Source organism: Ctenopharyngodon idella, chromosome 7 (assembly GCF_019924925.1).
Source record: "Ctenopharyngodon idella isolate HZGC_01 chromosome 7, HZGC01, whole genome shotgun sequence".
Classification (NCBI taxonomy): domain Eukaryota; kingdom Metazoa; phylum Chordata; class Actinopteri; order Cypriniformes; family Xenocyprididae; genus Ctenopharyngodon; species Ctenopharyngodon idella.
The window spans coordinates 11292881-11308113 of NC_067226.1; positions in this window are offsets into that span (position 1 = coordinate 11292881).

Genomic DNA, 15233 nt, shown 5'->3' on the forward strand with positions numbered 1-15233 from the left:
GACTTAAAATCAGCTCTACCTCCCAAGCTTTAATGAGTGTTAAATTAATGAAAGAATTCCATCCCCTCCTCCACCCCCTCTCTCTTTTTCTCTAATTCTCTCTCTTTCTACTTGGTTTTTGCATGACAACATTTTCAGATTGCGTTCTGAGACGGATCAGTCCCTTGTTGGCAGTAATTGGGTGCTGGCCTGGGTTAATGCGCTCACCACCATTAATGAAAACGTTGAGCTGTAAGTGGGACTGTATGAAACGGAGAACGTTCTCAATAGCCTCCAAACAGTCACCAGGGTCCATTCTGCAGCAGGCCAGGCCCAGCTTTTATTGGAGTGAAGTGAAGCATGAATTCTGTGAGGGAAAGATGGAGCCAGTTATATTCAAAGCTGTAAGCCAGACGGTTGAATGAAATAACCCTTTTTTTTTTTTTTTTAAGATAAAGACAATCTCTTGGGTAAGTCAGGTGAATAAAGGCCCACACAGAGAGTAAAAATGCAATGAAAGACACACACACAGAGAGACATTTGTAAAATACAGTTCTAGATCAAATCTGTTTATTTCTCAGGATACATTTTTGATAACATTCCTTGTTTTAAAATTGCAATGGCAATGAAAAAAAACAAATAAAAAATACAAATTCTAAATGTTACGAAAGTTCATTCATTGACATGCAGTCCAATGTCATAGTTTTAAAAGAAAATCCCCTAAATATATTCAGGACATTCATTGAGAGTTGCTTAATTTATTTTCTTTCCCTCCCTTTCTGTACCTGCTTTTGTTGTGATTAATCCAGAAAGAAGATGACGTATTTTCTTGTGCAGTCTCAGAATTTCCTAAACTACCATATACATACTACAGTAGTAGTTTTCACCCCATCAAATGTGAAAGCACGGCTAAGGGACAGTTAAACACACACACAAAAAAAATATTATTGTAAACTTTATAGTCTATGATGGGATCTATATGCTTTCATAAGTGTGTATGTGTGTGTGTGTGTGTGGTTCAGGTATCTCTACATTATGGGGACAAAATATCCTGACAAAAATGGTTATATCCAAAATCCTTATCCTTTTGGGGACATGTTTTAGTGGGGAAAACAGCTTCATAAATCATAAGTCATACTAAGTTTATTTATTTATTGAAAATGTAAAAATGCAGAAAGTTTTCTGTGATGAGTAGGTTTAGGGGTAGGGGATAGAATATACAGTTTGTACAGTATAAAATATATCTATGGAATGTCCCCATAAAACATGGAAACCCCATGTGTGTGTGTGTGTGTGTGTGTGTGTGTGTGTCCAGACCGCACCACCAACAGACATTCAGTGGGGTCACCATCTTGGCATTGGTAACCATCGGCAACAGACCTCTTTAATAGGAGTTAATCATGTACCCTGAGGTGACATGAGAAAAGCGGTTCTGTGTGTTAAACTGTTCCATTGAGCTGGAATTGGTTGATGAGGGTTGTTACAGGATTTCCTGTCAACATTGTAGCTGCATTCACACAAACATTATATGAGAAAAACATGGTGTGTGAAATGGTGGATCAGTAACAATAGTAAGTTAGAATGTCTATTGTACTTCAAATAAGATATAAGATTTCATTTATTAACATTATACTACATTAGTTAACAAACTATCAATGAAGAAATACTTATAAAGCATTTATTAATCTTCATGTTAATTTCAACATTTAATAAAATATTATTAAAATCAAAAGCTGTATCCGTTAATATTATTTAATGGACCTGAGATAACATGAACAGTTGTACTTTTATTAATTTTCATTCACTAATGGAACCTTATTGTAAAGTGTTACCAAGATTTTATAGAGTCTTTTCCCCTTAATTTCTTTCTCTCTCTGTTCCTCTTTCTCTCTATTTAACAGATTCCTTTTGGCCTTGGCTTACATCAAGACACATACTAAGTGTTAAGTCAACTGTTTTTTAATAATTAACTGTAATCAGACTGTGAATGTAGCATTTAATAATCACTTAAACGTGCTGTTTGGGAGAAAAAAAGTTGCTACATAATCAGAATAAGTACAACTACAAAGTAGCTTAAAGAAGTGCGAGACCAGGAGAGAGAGGGAAGAGATGAGATCTAATGAAGGGCTGGAGATGAACAGATTGCCTGGCAAGGAAGGGCAGTCTCACAGTGCGGATGTGACTGCCGTATCGACATATGCACAGAATCTGAAATCTGAATTTTAAATTCTGGAGAGCTGCTCACACTCTTTAGTGTCAAAGAAATGGCATCCTGTACAGCTGTCACATGACACCTCAGACCTCACACACACTCACACCATTAGCACACATACATACACAGCACATACCTAGCTTGTGCATCCACACACACACACACAGCCGTGAAGGAACTAGTAAACACCAGTCTTGCCAAATCGCAACATCTTAGACACACATGCTGCCCAAAATTCGAGAATGAACAAGAAAAAATGTAAGAAAATCTAAACTAAAACTAAAACATAACAAATTCATCATAGGCAGCTAATTGTTTTAGAAATGTATCACCTTCTGCTATTTACAGATTTTTTTTTTTTTTCTGATTTCAGTATTAGCGTAGCGCAGAAACCATCTTTTTGTTTGCTAATTTTCTGTAGCCACTTTTTGACCATTTCCTCAAAGTACACTCTTACTGTTCAAGAGAGTAATATAATATATATATATATATATATTATATTTATATATAATATTTACAGCAAGAACAATATTAATGATACTTATAATTATTATTATTATTTAATGCTGACATTATTATTTCATATGTATATATATATATATATATATATATATATATAAACTAATTAAATTAGCAGATTTTGCTCATCTAAGCAACACACAGATTTACAACTATATAACAAAACTGTTTGGGGTTTGGGTTTAGAGGACCCAAACTAACTGTTGTATAATACATTATAATATTTGCCAATTATTTACATACAGAAATTCTGATGTTTAATACAGGCATGGTGAACCTTGTTAATGAATAATGAGTGACACATTGGGTGACTGCACAGAGAATAGAGGAAACAAACTTTGTGTGTGTGTGTGTGTGTGTGTGTGTGTGAGAGAGAGAGAGAGAGAGAGAGAGAGAGAGAGAAAGAGAGAGTGATAAGAATCTTTAACAAGTCTATTGAGGGTGGCTACACACACCCCACATCCAGTCCCCTACTGAATCAGATCTGTCTCTGTTGTCAGAGCACATTAGATACAGGCCAACACACACACACACACACACACGATCGGATGAACAAACTATGCACTCATACCACAAAGATGCTCACATCTCCTGCTCACACACACTGCCATTAGCATTAGAAAATGGGCTATCAGCTGGAATAAGCGAGATGGAAAAGAGACTGTGTGTGTGTGTGTGTGTGTGTGTGTGTGTGTGTGTGTGTGTGTGTGTGTGTGTGTGTGTGTGTGTGTGTGTGTGTGTGTGTGTGTGTGTGAGACCGAGAGAGAGAAGTGGTTAGCATAGTTTACCATAAAACACAAATACTTTAGTATCAGCAAATAGGTTTCAAAATATTGCATAATCCTGTTCAAAAAACACAAGAAGCACAAAAATCTCACAGTTGTTCAAGAGTGTGCTAGCATCAATTATCAACCGAATGTAGCTTCATAATAATTATTTAAAATCATTTGACAACATGATGCTGGGAGAACAAGTGTTCTCTGTACCACTACGGAAAGCCCAGGGCCTGTATCCCCACAGAGAAGAACATTTCTCTGTGCCTTTCTGTGACTTTGGAACATAATTGAGTTTAAACACTCAATACAACATTAATTAGTTTAGCCGTCTGCTGGTGATACCATAGATAAGAGACTATGTAATTCATATTGATTGGAATATGCACATTGAATACAACCTCTTAAGACAAGCCTCCTTTATTAAGCTAGCACAAAGAGCAGGTCATCATTTGTACAAAGAGAGATCGCTTTAGATTTTATCTTTCTCATAAAAAGATTTGATTGGGTTTTCTCTAAAGAACCATCGCTCCCCATGTTATTCTACTTTGATTATATTACCTCTTAATTAGTTTGCATATTGAGTTGAACAGAGTTTATTGATTTCACCAGCTTTCATTTGCATTGCAAAATTCTTCTAATCCAATATAATCTTATCCATAGCCACAGAGAGAATAATGACTTTCTTTCTGCCAGTTTTCTTTTATCCCCCACCTTTACACATTTTTTATTTGACTTTATTTAGTAAGATACAGAAACCTTTCTATCCTAACCATTACTGATTATGTGTTTCACAAATTTCTGTAAATCGGTAAGTCTGAAGATCTCACCTTCTGTATTTGGCAGTTTTGTGATAACATAATTTTGTATTTCATAACATTCTCACCTCGTGTGTTTGTGTGTGTTTGTATACAGTCAAACCAAAATTTATTCAGAGACCTTGAACATTTCATTCATTAATACAGTTTTAAAAAATGGTAATAAAATATGACAAGATCTCAGAGTTAAACTGTGTCAGAAAAAAATTATCTTAATTATGTCAGATAACACTTAAGCAAAACACAGTCAGGTCAAAGTGTCTGAATAATTTTTGGTTCCAAATTTTTATCAACTTTACTGGTAGTCCACTGTATGAAGAATTTTTGGGTATAATATGTCACAGTTTACTTTTTTTTTTTTTTTTTTTTTTGCTATCCTCACTTACATAAATGAACTATACTGTCCTGCACCCACTATAAAAATATATCAAAAATATCAAAAATGTCTGAATAAATTTTGGTTTGACTGTATATATGCATGTTTCAATATTGCGATTTATGTGAAGGATAGACCTGCACATATTTTTGTGTGTGGTTGTGTGTGTGTGTGTGTGTGTGTGTGATGTCCGTGGAGAGGTTGATGAGGAGGTGTCAGGTCTGTAGCTGTTGATCTCACACACATTGCAGTGGCATGTTGAAATGTTAAACTATTCAGACTAATGAAACACAGGCCTGAGCTAATGACCTTCCTCGGGGAGTAGACCTGTCCTTCTGGCTCTCTCTTTCTGTTTGTATCTGCATGTTTTAGTATTGTCACCATATATAGATACACATGTTTTGAAGTCATAGCTGGCTGGCAGAGGTGTTTTTCTGTGGACAGTGGTGATCTCATTCTATGTGTGTGTGTTTCATCTTTGGTTTCCATGCTGTATGTGAGAGTATGCAACCCCTGGTGCTCTGTGTGTGTTTGTGTCTTTGCTTTAGTCAGTGACTCATTCACCCCAGGTTGGATCAAAGGGCTTTTAAATGGGCCACACTGACTATGAAGCATAGTGAGTTACCCAGGGCTTACAGCACTATCAGCACCCCAGCTATCTGCACACATACAGTATGCACAGTGATCTACAGCAGTTGAGCAATATGAATAACAGCATTGTTCTCCAAAGAGAGCTAAAGATTTTCAAAATAAGCTGTCTTATATTAAATTAATAAAATATAATAGTAATTATATTAATTTAATATAATAAAATATTTATAAAATATTACTTCATACATGGTAGAGGTTATTTTTTATAATGTATTTTAGAACATGTTAAATCTGACATAACTAATCTCAAATTGTACTTTATAAGTAATCAAGCGTTTACTGTAATGGTTATATACCAGATGGATTCCAGGCTGTTTGTACGTGAACAATAGGCATGGTCAAGATCATGTTTATGTGTCTGGCAAAAGAGCCATGTAAGTTAGTATGGTATTACAGGAGGAAATGGCTATGACTAACACTGAGGTTTCCAGATCAAATGCAAACAAAGAGTATTAGTTTTCAACATTTGTAACCACCATGGCGTCTTCTGGTAAGACTGAATGTGTCACATATGTCGCAAAGAACAGCTGTTTTTAAACGTTTTGAGACCACAGACCCCCAAATAAAAAAATAAAAAAACTGTGGCTGTCAATAGGATAAAATAATTATAATTAATCTCATGAAAAGTCTTTAGAAAAGTCTTTATTTTTATTTATTTTATTTGCTTTTCTGTTAAGTTTTCTTTATACCACCAATGATATAATTTATGGTAATTTATTCCCACATATATTACAAATTAAGATTTACCTTTTCAAATTGCAAATTCTAGCCGAGACCTTTAGTTTGGTTTTGATCTGAAACCCAGTCCTTGTAAAGCATATCTCTTTAAACTGTACGTAAAAACAGCCTCCCAGTTTAATGGGACCAGTCGTAATAACATGGCTAAATACTTCTCACACAGACCCTGCAGCCTGAGGGCGCCCACATCACACTGAACTCTGACCTTATCAGGTGAGAAGGCGTAAGTGACTTGTAAAGCATGTAAATGAAGACCTGTGCCCTGTAAGGGGTTACATTAGCCCCTGAGGAGGGACAGAGGTGGGGGGGGTGGGGAGGTTTTGTTGAAATTGTGAGTGTGAAGGAAAGGCTTGTTCAGAAAAGACTCGACTCACACATTTGTATGTACTGCAGTCCTGTTGCTTGATTGATGCTGCTCTTTGCTGTGAGGTGAAGACTCACAGGAACGTAGAACTACTTTACATGTCTGCTCTCAGCGAGATGATGAATCTACAAAAGCTTTTATTTTAAGAGTTTTGAAGAGTTTAAAGAATGAGCTGGTTCATTTCAAAACCAATTTTCCATATTTTTATTGCTGTTTCACCATGAGTTCTTAAAGATTAAAATATGTTCAAAAAAAGAATAAAGGCAGATGGACAAACCGTATTAATTAATTATATAAAATATTAAACATAAGGTTTTTTTTTTAATGCTAGGTTATTATCATCTGCAAGAGCAAACATGAAGTATTTTCATGCAGTCGCCATCTCTCACTCGTCCTCTGCTCTCCATTCTCTTACCGTCAGTTTTCAGCGTCCCAGCAGGCACTGAATGATTTATCGACAGGGTAAACTCCATATGAATCAGACCTAATCTTTAGTTATACAGTTTACAATGTTTGAGTAACTAAACGGCATGTGTGTACACACAGTTTTCATCCAACTATTGGGCTGAAATCCGTAGGGAGCTGGGGTAAGCCTCATTGAAGGAAATCTCTCAGTGTCTCAATGCCGAGCTGTAACAATGAATTTAGAATTACACCAGTGTGTATAAACTGTTCACGGTAGCATACAGATGTAATAATAATGATAATAATAATAATAATAATAATAATAATAATACAGACCAGGTTTTCCGAAATGGGTTTTTGAAGGTCTTTGTATATTCTAGCATGTTGCTTAATAAGCATCAATTTTCCAAACAAATCAGTTTTCCCAAAAACATAAAATGTAATACCCCTTCACCTGAATAACTGAGGTGTTAAGAGAACCTTTGAAAGGGATGAATGAATCACTGAATACAATACACACATATTCAAGAGATGATTTTTTTAGGTTATCCCCACTACTTTAGCAGTATGCATGCATCTGTGAAGTGGCATTTTTCTGGCATGTTTAAGTGCAGCTATTGTAAAAATGGCTGGCTTCCTGTTGCTCTGCTGAGCAAGTGGTTGTATTCAGGCATAAGGAAGGGGAATAGTTTAAGTGCAGATGTTTTCACCCTAAACACACCCATGAGACACAAAGTGTGTGCACAGCAGACAGAGAAACATGAACAAAATGTGTCAACCAACCAACCATACAAAAAAACAAACAAACAAAAAAAAAAAACCTTGTTAAAGAGGGGGTTAAGCACAATTCTATAATGTATTATATGACATATGAAACATCCAGATTACTGAAGTTAAACAACAACAACAAAAAGAAAATATCACAAAAAGTGTTTAACCCTCTGTTCATTTGGCTCTTAATGCATCATGTTTCCTTCTGGAGCATCAGTGAATGTTTGCAGCTTTTTAATAGTTGTGTTTGAGTCCCTCAGTGTGAAAAGATGGATCTCAAAATTATACAGTCACTGCTGAAAATGGTTCAAATATGCAAAAGATGCTGGAAAATACAAGAATTTGCAGGACCTGGAGGATTTTTCTGAAGAACAGAGCTCGGTTTAACTGCTCAGAACAAACAAGGGACTCATGCACAACCATCACAAAACAAACAACCAGTCGTGGATTATCCAGGTAACCACACACAGTATTAAGAATCAAGGGTATGTAAACTTTTAATAAATTCAGTTTTTTTGCGTAACAACATCAATGAACACAACAGTAGATTAAATCATACAACTCTTTAACAGTTCAGGAAAATGTATCATAGGTTGCATTTCTGTGCATTCTTCCTGTGCTAGTTTCAGCAGAACATGCTGCATCTGCATTTCCACTGGCCTAGAGCCAGCTGTTTCATTGACATTGAACATCGAGGAGTTTTGCAAACAGCAACATCAGGGATTTTTTTTTTTTTGCAATATTGCTGTAACTCAGAAACATTCAACTTGTGAAGAGGAGACAATATTTTAAAACAGTAAACTATTTGATCTAGGCTTGCCTTTTTTAATGTTATTAAATTTGTCAGTTATTTTATGAGGACTGTATTACTTGTACACATTACAGTGAGTTCATTGTGCATTAAATTATTCCCGAGGTTACATTTATTAAGTGTTACATTTATAGCTGAAGTAGAATTAGAGTGTACTTGTGTACTTGTTACAACCCCTATTATTCAACCAGCCCAAATTGAGGAGATAAATTAGAAACATGATCAGTCATTTTGCTTTGGGAGATTCTTGAATATGAACATGCAGTTGTAATCTCCATAACTTTCCTAAGAAAGTACAGAGAATATTCCCTCCTCCTGGTTACAATTATTTCCATCTTTTTAGAATGAGTTGTGCAACAATTAGCCCTTGGGTTTAATTTGTGTTGTGTTTGAGATGTCCTCTGATTACTGATGCCTTTTTAGACCTTTTAATATGATGTAATTGCTTCCATAGAGAGTTTGGGGGCAGAAGTGAGAGAAGCAGAGGGTTTTTATCAATAAAGTATGCCATGTCTTGAGAAGTGACCTTGTCTAATAACTAATATAGTCAGTCTCTGTTGGTTTAAATTTTAAAATGATCCCAATGGACACTGAAACAAGGCTTAAAATAAATTCTAAAATAAAATAAAATAAAATGATGTAATGAGAACTTCATTTAATGTTAACTTCATTTAATGTGCACATGTATGGAATAAATTTGGCACAGAGGAAGTGCTCCTGACCTCACTCCTTTGGTATGCTGCATCGGTCTTTGTGTTTTTTTTTTTGTTTTTTTTTTCACATCCCACCGTTACCTCTTCTCATAGTTACCCCCCTGCTTTCATCTCGCCGCTTACCCTCCTTGGTCAGTTCTCTTTTGTCCTCGCCCTCCCCTCCATTTTGTCAAGTGGTCATCAAGGGGTCAGTTGGGGTGATGTGAGGCTGTAAAATGGCCCAAACCATGCTGACCATAGAAAGAGAAGAGTTTAATCTCAGTGGTGCTGACCTCTGACTGCTGAGTCTGAGTTAATGTCAGTGCTGAGCCTCCAGCCCCGAGCTGCCAATACCACCATGATTATGACCAATCTGCCCCTCCTAATGCAATTATCTGATCAATCTCCCATTTTACTGAATAAATAACGAGGGAGAGATGGACAGAGGGATGAGAAATGAGGGCAAAAGAGAGAGAGAGAGCTCTGCAGCAGCACGATTCTGAAGAACATTTTAAGAATTTTAAAGATGGTGTAGGACACACATTTGACTACTGATGTAGTCAGTAATAATGCTAATATAAAAGCTGTTAATGCTAATGTAAAACAGCTCTGTAAAGGTGACTTTAGTGGCTTCTCAGAAATGTGACACAGTGTCCCAAACACCCACATGTACTGATTACCAGGACTTGATAGAAACCTCTTCCATTCGCTTTTGAAGCCTTCTGGATATTTTCATTCCGCCCAGTCTTTGGTTAGTTTGGACCTTGAAAAGAAAAGGCAAATTAGCAGATAAAGATAAAGAGATATGAGATATTGCTTTTCAAAGAGGAGAGAGAAAGAAAAAGAGACTTTTCCAACAGAGGTTGGTGTAATTCAGATGTTAGCTTTTGATGCTAATCGTGTGATTATCGTTGAGGGCTAGGGTTCAGTCTCTCACACCGGGCTTCACCTTACTTAGCTGAACCCTATAAATCTCTCTCACATGTAAGTTACACTCACAAGAGAACATGACGAACACAGCCGAGGGAGAGCGAGAACGGCGTTTTTGAATGACGTAACCAGACTGCGTTCTTCGGTGAGAATCCGAGAGCGTGTGATGACTGAGCCTTACATGATATTCAGCCGAGCTCAACCGACAAGGAAGTGACACGACAGTCCCTCGTCATTTATTTACCTGTGGCTTTTTGTAGCTTGCTTCACTGTGTGCACCTGACACCCGACTCCCTTCTACTTTTATTTCTGTTCTCCTCGGTTCCTCCAGGCTTAGCTTACCTCTTTCTCTCTTTCTCTCATCATCTAACTTTAATCAAGTAAATGGATGCATTTAAATGCTACTAATTTCAGCTCGGGTAATTGCAATCCATTAATTAAATTTGATCAAAAAAGGCGTTGTAAGTGATTGGAAATGTCCAAAGTCACAGGGTGATTAAATCTTTTCCGTGCTTCAGAGGGGAAGATATTGCCCTCTAGTTTTACAAACCTTCTGTACAGGCAGAAACACAGGCATTGTTTGGGCTATCATCCATAGAGGCGGTAAGCTAAAACGGCTGGGGGGTTTTTTCTCAGGAGGGTCTATAAATGGTAGTTGAGTGTGGTAGGTGGCCAGCTGTGGACAGTAACAGTGCACTCTGAGTACGATAACATCTGGAGATCAGGTTAGTATAGAAGGACTGTTAAAGAGAGAGTCAACACGAAGAGAGAGAGATGCCAGGATGAGGTAGTGCTTAAGAGCAGCAACAGGTGGCCGCTGGCAAGAGACGTTACATGACGTTGTGTGTGCTGAATGAATCACAAGTATGTGTATCTGTTGTCCTTCCATGGATAATGGGAAGCCCTATTTTGGATGGCCAAACTTTATTCAAGCATACATTGATGTGGAGACCCCCTTTTTATGCAATATTGCAGTATTTATTATAAACAATTTATCTGTGTGCGTCATTAGTTAAAAAAAAAAAAAAGTCATGTGCCCTCATACCTTTTAATCAAAATAACCTTCCTTTACTTTTGTAGTGACAGCTCTTCTCTTCTGTGTTGATGTGTTTACAGGCGCAGCGATAGCAAACCACATTTTCTCTTGTTCGAGAAGCCTAGGTTTGTTGGTTTTAGCTGGTCTCCCAGTCTGTTCAGGCTGGTTTTTAAAAGGGTTTTGGGCATTTTCAGGCTGGTAAACCAGGTAAAAGGTAAACCAGCTAGAACTCAGTTACTCAATGTGTGATTGGTTGTAGTCATCCTGAACTAAAGGGTCTTATCTTACTCGTCTGTGGTTTAGATGGACTGTTTGAGCTGGCATGGAAACACAGGTCTTTCCATTGATAGTGTTGAAGTCTGGTTGCTCTGTGAGTCTCACTGTTTCCACTGTCTTTATCAGAGCAATGACAGAACACAGGACTGATATTCAGACTTTCTCAGGACCTCACACACACACAAGACTGCATACAAAGACACATATGCAGACACTGACGTGAAGTGAACACACACACAGACTCACAGATAACAGGCTCGTAAATTGCTGCTGTTCTGAAAGATTGCGGAGCTCAAACCCTTATACTACTGAAGTTTGTGTGTGTGTGAGAGAGAGCAAGCAATGTCTGTAAGCATCTGCCAATCCTTCTAAAAACATTTTCTGTTTATTGCTATGGGTGATTAAAACAGGTTTGGCAAGAGATGCGTGAGTCGACTGTGTATCAGTGAGATGGAAATAGTAGCACGGGACTTTGATATTATAAATTGAGGGACAAACTTTAGAGGATAAATTTATTAAACGGATTGCAAGTAGGACACAAATGCAAACGGAGAGGCTTGCCGGCATGACAAAAAACATTCCACTTGGAGGAACAACCGGTGGCTGCAACCAAGCAGCAGGGATGAGAGGAGAATGTAAAATGAAAGCAGCTGTTTGCTCAGACTGAAACTTTGAGAGAAGAGGAGGGGGTGTTGAATTTTCATGAATGAAAATAAATAAATAAATAAAAGCAGGGAGAAACAAAGGTGTATATATAAATGTATGTACACTAGTGTTCAAAACTTTGTTTTTGAAAGAAGTCACTTATGTTCACCAAGGCTGCATATATTTTATCAAAAATACAGTAAAAACAGCAGTATTTTTATTATTACAGTTTAAAATGACTTGTAATTTATTCCTGTGATGGCAAAGCTGAATTTTCAGCAGCCATTAATACATTTAATAACACTTTATAATACGGGTGCACTAATATGCATTAATTTATGCGTAACTAATGCACAGATAATCTTGAATTAATGTATGACTCATGAAGTCATGTGCCTCAAGAAGTAAAGTCATAACATGATGATTTATTTGCAAATCATTAGCTAATGATTCATTAAAACAGAAGGCTGGAAGTTGAGAGACATGGCATCGGCCCATTGTAATAATTAACACACTAATTTACTGTTAGTTAAAACTATGTTGATAGGGAATGAATCCATAACCAATTTAATTAATAGCGATTCATATATGACTTAATCTGTTAACCATAGACACTTTATTAGTTGCTGGTGCAGTAATCATTAATAAATGGTTTAGTTCTACATGAGTCATACATTAACTCAAGATTATCTATGTATTAGTTAAGCATGAATTAATGCATATCGGTGCACCTGTATAGTAAAGTGTTACCATAATGATTAATGATTCTTTGAAGAATAGAAAGTTTAAAAAAACAACATTTATGTGAAACAGAAATCTATTGTAACATTATAAATGTTATGAAAGTCATGAAATGATATATATAAGAAATATATATATATATATATATATATATATATATATATGTATATATCACCCTGGACCACAAACCAGTCATAAGGGTCATTTTTTTTAAAATTGAGATTTATACATCTTCTGAAAGCTGATAGATAGGACAATATTTGGCCGAGATACAACTATTTGAAAATCTGGAATCTGAGTGTGCAAAAAAATCAAAATATTGAGAAAATCACCTTTAAAGTTATCCAAATGAAGTCCTTAGCAATGCATATCTACTCACAAAAATACATTTTTGATATATTTACGGCAGGAAATTTATGATCTTTACTTAATATCCTAATGATTTTTGGCATAAATGAAAAATCAATAATTTTGACCCATACTGTTGGCTATTGCTACAAATATACCCATGTGACTTATGACTGGTTTTGTGGTCCAGTGTCACATATATACTGTATATACTGTATATAATTTGAATAAATGTTTTTTGAACATCATAAATTGTGACTCAGGTATCTTTGATTTTTTTTTTTTTTAATGTGTATATAGTTTTTAGTAATTCAGAAATAAACGATAGTTAACAGAAGTTTATATAAATTCTTTAAATTCTTTTATTGATACATTTGTAAATTTTAACATGCACTGAAAGGTGATGCTTCATAATTAAATAGGAAGTTGTGTACTCGTCCTCTTAACACATTCTCCTACTCTCTCTCATAATTAGCATGTTAGAGGAGGCTGGAGTATATGTCAAGGTGAAGTGAGTATCAGGTGACAGTCTGCATCCTATACTGTCACCGCTAACACGTGTAGTATTATAACAGTTAGAACTTTACACAAACAGCTCAACTATTACTTTTATTTTTAAAGCTTTTAAATAATAATTGAGATATACACACAATCTGTTCAAGGTATACTGTTTATTTGGTTACAGTCATTATTATTATTATTAATTGTGTAAAAGATTTTAAAAAATACAACATTACATTTCTTGGCACTTGCATTTTAACTAGATTCTTAAAACAAATTTCAACATCCTTATTTTAAACATCTTTATTTGTCATTGTAATTACATGAAAGAAAGAAAGAAAGAAAGAAAGAAAGAAAGAAAGAAAGAAAGAAAGAAATATAAAATAAAATTTAATATAAAATAAAAAAGCTAATTTAATATTCAGTTTGACCTCTTGAAGTGAACTTCTGAAGGCAAATTAGCCCTAATTAAATGTTATACATGGGAAGAAACAGTTAAATGCCCAAACATTCAGTTCCTTTGCTTCTCATATCAAAGCCTAATTTTCTTTATTTTGTTGTCAATGTTTTGTTTAGCTGGAAATATATCTACAGTTAAAGACCTTGACTTTTCCCAGCACTGGGTCATGATTCCACCATCATGGTTTGATGCCTCTTGCTATCTTCACACAGCAACAGACTCTCTCCGCTACTGTATCCAGGACACGTCCAGAGTGATGTAATATCAGTCAGCACGGTAACGGACACGGGTAGAACAGCAGATGGGCGATCTAGTGACTCTTAATTATGCAGTCCTCTCTTTTGGACCGAGCTGTGGAATGGACCATTAAGCAGGACACAACACACAGGCCATGGGTCAGAACAGTAGTTGCAGAGGGGACGTGACCTCTGAGTGTTCAGCTGGGATAAAATAACAGCCATGCTGGGATAAAGTAGATCAGTTTGATTTTAAGTTGGCCACTCTATAATCTGACTAACAATTCAATATGTAATTATTGTGAAAGCAGGTTTTAAATGCATTGCTTTTACTCTGGGTCAGATACATGATACTGGTAGCACTTTATTTTACTGTCCTGTTTCCCATGTACATACTATGTACTTATTACAGTAATTATAATAACTAGGTACTAACCCCTGAACCTACCCCTAAACCAAACCTTAACCCTTGTAGTTACCTTATATTACCCAGTATTTTCTTACGTAAGTACACTGTAAGTACATGTAAGAACACATATACTCATTTTGTCCTGTATACTAAATATTCAAAAATAAGTTTTGAACATTTATATTTTTGTTATCGCTCATGAAAAATTATTGCAATAAAAACCTTAATTAGCTTGGCACAATCATTTGTTATCATTTCTTATTAATATTTGAAAAAAAAAGTCCTCCAAAACAAATGTATGTGATCCAACCTACATGCAGAAAAACAAAACAAAACATAAAATAGGAAATTATGTCATAGAGAGGACCCCGTAGACCCTCGTGATGTCAAGGTCAATAATATCATTTTTATGACAAGGAAGGTTAGGTTTTACAATGTCATGTGTAAAAATGAAATATTAATTAATTTTAATTATTCATGATGTTTGTTCTAATACATTTTACCTTGAAAAATATATTTTAAACCTTTTTTATGAAAACGAT